A 6,916-nucleotide genomic window follows, 5' to 3' on the forward strand; every position below is an offset into this window, starting at 1 on the left:
ATTGCGTAACAAAAGGATTCGTTGGTTAAAGTGCTTTCGCAGAATCATAAAGTAAAAGAAGCTACTTGGGAAAGAGATAAGGATATGAGAAAACAGTTTCCATACCTCTTCGTTTCAGGTACTTCTTTAAATTCAAGGATGAATTTTCTTAATGAGGGGTGAATTGTAATGCCCTAAATATGAATTAGGGACTTTATTGGAAAGATTTAAAAATTGAGGATTAACGTGACTAAATGATAAAAGATGAGAAATGATTTAGATTAGTGATTTAGACTAAATTGTAATAAGAGATGATTAAAAAGGGCATTTTGGTCATTTGGAATAGAATGAATTTTAAATTCATTCTTTATAAAGTATTAAAGTAAATAAATAAGAGGAAAAAGGAGTAACTAAGGTAACTCTTTTTTTCTTCTTCTTTCCCCGTGGATAACTCTCCTCAATAGCTCAAATGTGAGTTTTCAAATTGCTAGTTTATCCTTTCGTTTTTGGTTGGTTTTTGAAGCCTTGGGTATGATAAAAGCCTAAGGAAAGATTAAATGGGATTAAAACTATGAGATAAAGGAAATATTGGAGATTTTAGAAAATGGGTTTTGTAATGATATGTTAATAAATGAGTGTTTATTGATGTTTACTAGTAAATTTGACTTGTTAAAGAGCTAAATGAGAGATTAGAAGCATTGGATAGGATTAAGAACATGTTAGAAAAAGTGGTGTGATTCTTAGATTTGAATGTTCTTGGAAGATTTTAGATGTTTTAAGAAGCTAAATGAAGTAAATTCAGTATGTATAGGAAAATAAGAGTTTAATAGTATTGTTGTGTGTAAATATAACGAAATTTGACCCTATTTGGGTAATAATCGGGTTAAAAACTAGAAAATAAGGATACGAGTATCGGTTCTGATAGAACAATACCTATAATCTAGGCTTCAAATAGGAAGAACAACTAAGTAGTATCGATACTTATGCAAGAAGTATTGATACTGAAAGGGGGTATCGATAATGTGAGGAAGGTATCGATACTATTGATAACAGAATGCAAAAATGGTATCGATACCGTATTAGAGTATCGGTACCATAATATAGTAGTATCGATACCATGGTAGGGGTATCGATACTATTGAGCCAGAAAGGTTAAAAATAGGATGAGATGTTTATAGAAAGTTAATAATATGTACTTTTGAGTATTCGTTAAGTATAATTGTTAGGTAATATACTAACAATTGACATTGTACGTGTCTTTAATGGATTCTTGAGTAGATCGAAATCAAGCTCCCAAGACAAGAAAAACGAAGGGCAAAGGCAAAGTACTGGAGTAATCAGCTTTTCGTTTTGGATACATAGCGAGGAAAGCCAGGTGAGTGCATTTATTATGTATATTAAGAATTATAAATATATATTGTTAAAAATATATGTTGTAATGGTATATCAGTACTAAGTGTACTATAAGCACTATGTGTGCAAATCCATGGAATTCATCATGAATTGATGAATAACCGTACATGCACTATGTGTGCAAATCCACGGAATTCATCATGAGTTGATGAATAACCATACAAGCATATGTGTAAAATCCACATAATTCATCATGAGTTGATGAATAACCGTACAGGCACTATGTGTGCAAATCCAAGGAATTCATCATGAGTTGATGAATAATTGTACATGCACTATGTGTGCAAATCCACAGAATTCATCATGAGTTAATGAACTACCGTATAGGCACTATGTGTACATCTTAATAAATGAACATGAATAAAATTGGTAAATTACCCTATTAGCACTAAGGGTGCAAATTTATAGGTTTATAATAAATTCCATCCTGCCTGACTGACTGGAGTTTATTCTAACATTTTGTTCTTCGTACCCTATAATTCCATCATGCCTGACTTACTGGAGTTTATCTACCAGTTTTCCATCTAACCGTTAGGCCTCTCGCACTTCTTACATCAACATCGGTTCCACTTTTAGTTTTACCACTAGACCCCATCTTCCCTAATATTAATCTAGCAAACATAGCTTTTAACTAAGTCATAGCCTTACGAATCATGGCATCAACCATTGTATTTGTTTTTCTTGGATGCTATTCAATGACACAATCATAGTCTTTACGTAACTCGATCCACCTCTGTTGTCATAGATTTAACTTCTTCTGGGTGAGGAGATATTTCAAACTTTTATGATTGTTGAAGATATAACATTTCCCCCAAATAAGTAATGTCTCTAGATTTTAATGCAAATACAACTATTGAGAACACATCCTAATCCACTAAAGGAGGCATTGGTCTAAAGTACAAAATCCCTCCCCTACTTGGTTGAGTTAACACAGGGGCTTTCATTAAAACTTTCTTCAACTCATCAAAACTTTTTTGTTGCTCTGCTTCCCATTTGAAAGATATTCCCTTTTGAAGCAATTAAGTCATTAGCGTTGAAAACCATTTAATAAAACGATGATAATAGCCAGCCAAGTCAAGAAAACTGTGGACTTCAGTAATGTTTTTCGGTGGCTCTCATTCTAGTATTGCCTTGATCTTCTGTGGGTCTACCCGGATGCCTTCCGTGGAGACTATATGCCCCAAAAAGTTTACTTCGGGTAACTAAAACTCATATTTGCTAAATTTCGCATAGAGATTCTTTTCTCGAGGGGTCAGAAGTACAATTCAAAGATGCACCTCATGGTCCTCCTCCAATTTAGAATATACTAGGATATATTCAATAAAAACCACAACAAATTGGTCCAAGTGATACTAAAAAATGCAATTCATTAAATCCATGAAAGCTGCAGAGGCATTTGTGAGTTCGAAAAGCATCACAAGGAATTCATAGCGCCCATACCTTGTCTAGAATACAGTCTTGGGAATGTTTGTCTCCTTAACCTTCAATTGATAATATCCTTACCTCAAGTCAATTATTGAGAACACTAGTGCATCCCTAAGATGATAGAAAAGATCGTCTATTCTCGAAAGTGGATACTTGTTCTTAATAGTCATTTTGTTTAGTTTTCAATATTTAATACATAGCCATAATGAACCGTCCTTTTTGACAAACAACATGTGGGCTCCCCAAGTTGACACACTCAGACGAATGAACCCTCGATCCAAAAGTTCCAGAAGTTGAGTCTTTTATCCCCGAAGTTCTATCATCGCCATCCGATACTATAGACACTGGTGAAGTTCCTAGGTATACCTCAATTCCAAACTCATTTTCTCGATCAGTAGGTAATCCCGAAAATTCTTCAAGAAGCACGTCAGAATATTTTTTTTTACAACTTGTACACTTTTCAAGCTTGGAGCGGACACATCAAAATTTAATACATACGCTAAGTATGCTTCTCCACCCTGGCTCAAGATTTTATGAACGGTCAAAGCTGGAACTACTCGAACATAGTATTTCTTTTCCCTCCGGTTTACCACCACTTTCAACCCCATAAGTCTTCGAAGCTTAGTTGCTTAATCTTACATCACAAACTTGTATCATATTCCGACAAGCAGTCAATTTCCAAAATCACGTCAAATTCTTTAAAATGGAGCTCCATTAAATCAACAAGAAAAATATATCCTCAGATATCTATCGGAAACAAGGATACATTGTATCGACTAACACATCTAGACCTGATGAACTAGATACTCTAACCCCTACCTTCAAACTTTCGCTCAGAAACTCTCGTCCCTTTAAGACATCCTTAATAATATAGGAATGCGAAGAACCTGTGTCCATCAAAGCTACTATTGTTACAGAAGATGTTGAAAATATACCTGAAATCACATCAGTCGGCCCATAATCCATCAATCTACTCATACCTCGATCTGCTTGCACTGATTCGACACTAGCTACTTCTCTATTTGTTCCCCTACCTCATTTTCTAGAAGTTTTTGATCTACTTGAACCGACTAGTGTGGCTCTTCCAAGCTTAGGACATTCTCTGATAAAATGATCCAGAGACCCACATTCATAACATCCTTGATTTTTCTGGTAACACTCTTTCGAGTGTCTTCTCTTATAGAGTTCAGATTTAAGTATTGAAGTGGCCCCAACTGACCCTTTTGAACTTGCTACAGATGTGGTGTTGAGAGGTCTTCGTTTTTGGCCCAAAATAGAACCTTGTTTGGACTTTCTAGACAAAATGAAGCTGAGTTCCTCAACTCTTTAAAATTCTTAGCTCTCTTGATTGATGATCGAGAGACTCCTAATGGATCTGACATCCTCTTACTACCTACAGAGAGCTCCCTTTCGATCTGACTTTCAGATTCAATACTTTCTCTATAGCCTTTACATGCCTAAATAATTCAGAAAATACTTTTGGAGGATCCTCTTCCAACTAAGTGTGGATATCTAGATTTAATCCTTCCAAAAATCTATGGCACCTCAAGGCTTCTATAGGCACTAGCTTAGGAGCATATCGACTCAGCCTAAGGAAATCTCTTTCATATTCTAATAATGATCGATCAGCCTACACCAACTGTGAGAATTGCAACCGTATGTCATCCATGTGGGCATATCCAATATATTTTTTAGAGAAGTTCAGAAGAGTTCCTAGGTCGGTTGTTTAGGTTGTATAGTCAATTTGATTGTTTTCCAACAGTCAATAGCATCCCCTTTTAGAAGAAAGACTGCACATTCCAGATCACCCTCTAGAATTAGATGCAATTGCCTTAGAGTCCTCTAAGTCTCACGCAGCCATTGAACTTTACTATAGGATCATCCTCACTAGAGCCGAAGAACTTTACAATTTTATACCTTCTAAGGTGTTCCACAAGAGTTTCAAGTGTTGGAAACGGATGAGGGACAATAGGAGTAGGTTGGGCCTTAGGAATGACTACCCTGGCGTCTCCTCAAGTCACGTTTCCCGTAATCTGAGATAAACCCATCTTCTGAATCATTTGAGAGAGAAACTTGACTTTCATTTCAAGCCTCTTGCCTCCAATCAGGTTTACTTGTTGTTCTTTATATACTTTTCTACATTAATAAAGACAAAGGAAAAAGCAATCAGAATCCCAAACATAGGAGAGTAAATCTGACTATGGGCTCATATCCATGTATTTGCACACCACACTGATGTTGGTCTTAGGACAGACTCAATCTAACGCTTTGATACCAATAAATGTAACACATGATCCACTATTTTTCTTTCTTTTCGAGATTTAAAAAAAAATTTAATTTATCTCTTTAGATTTATTTTTAATTAAAAAAGTAATGTGATTTAAAAAAAATCTCTCGCTTAGAAAAATTTGGGATTCCTTTTAAAAATAAACGTATGGTTAGATGAGTCGACACCAATATTTTATTATGGTGTGATTGGGCACCTAAAAACAATTTGTCATTTTAATAAAAATAAAATTTTAATTAAAACTACGAATTTACAGTCTGCGTACCAGAAAATTGAGTTCGGGAGTCGTGGGGAAGGATTATCACCCCACAGCGTCCTAAATCGATACCTAGTCGATTAATTTTTTGTCTTTGTATTGAAATTCACAAATTCGAATTTAATTTAGCTTATGATCCTATAAAACAACACTTTATGAATTTTAAAATGAAACCTAATAATATTTAATTATTTCCTATCGAGAAGAAACGACCCCTCATACCTTAAGGCAATCAATTCTTACTCCAATCGAAATAAAGAAATATTACAGTTCCATCGTAATATTCAAATGCACAAAAACAAATTAAATTAAAAATTACCAATCCTTTTTAAAAAGAAGAAGAATATTCGATTATTTAAAGATGTCAAGATCGGACCTTAGATAAGTTCTAACAATCTTTTCTCGAAGAATTTAAATAAACAAATATTTGTTTTTCTTTTGTTCCCAAATTTTATGTGAAAACAAAATTTTAGGCTTCACTTAACGGGATACACTTTCAGTTTAAAGTCATCGAAACGACATTCTTATAAGTTAAGACAATTACCTCACAACGATTTTAAAATGAAAGGGTGTTACCCTTAATCTGATTTTTTATATGGGTCGAGTATGCACAAGAAGACATCACACATCAATTTTGAAAGGATAAATTACACCTAAATCTATGTGTACAAACAACATGCTTAAAATAAATATGTGTACATGTATACATATCATAATGGTTCGAACATGTGATTAGCCTACATTCATGTTTTCTCACCCATGTATACATAGAATAATCTTATTTCTAAGAAAGTTTAATATTCATCGTACATTTATTAACGAACAAAAAGATGCATTTTACATATATTTTAATCTCGCAAGAAATGGTCATATGATATAGGGTGCGATGGGTGGCCAAACATACTTTCAAAGCAAATCTAAACTACCTACATACATACGCAGGAAAAAGGACCTCAAACATTGACTAAAATATAAAGGGAACATATTTAAAGTCAAAATCATAAATAAAGCAAAAAGCAGGATATCTAGTATAAGAAATCTTAAATCTCAGACACTGCAAATGTAATATTACCAAGGAAATACATGGGTTAAAATAAAATAACAAAAATTACATATCAAATGTAAAAAAATTGAAAGTAAAAATAACCTGACAAAGGACTAAGATGAAAAGCACATGAAATATGAAGACAAAATTAAAAGGCTTGGAAATATCCGTTTCAGGGACCGAAATACAACAGTTCAAGAATCTAAGGGAGCTCACACGCAATTACCCTTTTTTCAAAACATGGGTTCTCTCATTTACCGAAATGCTCCATTTTGATATCTACTCAAACGAAGTCGTTCTTGCAATTGTATATATAGCTACTTTGGGTATGAATCTAACCCTAATCCCATTTGGTTTAAGCCTCTTTTTCATTTACTAAACCACCCTCGCCGTTCTCTCTACACTCTCCCTCTTCGTTCCTCTCAACCCCAGCAGAACTAACAGCCACCGTGGCCTCCAACCTCCCCGATGGCTCCGATTAGGAGCTAATAGGTTCCAAATCCAACCTAAG

This window comes from Hibiscus syriacus, unplaced genomic scaffold (assembly GCF_006381635.1).
Source record: "Hibiscus syriacus cultivar Baekdansim isolate YM2019G1 unplaced genomic scaffold, ASM638163v2 tig00003096_pilon, whole genome shotgun sequence".
In the NCBI taxonomy this organism is placed as follows: domain Eukaryota; kingdom Viridiplantae; phylum Streptophyta; class Magnoliopsida; order Malvales; family Malvaceae; genus Hibiscus; species Hibiscus syriacus.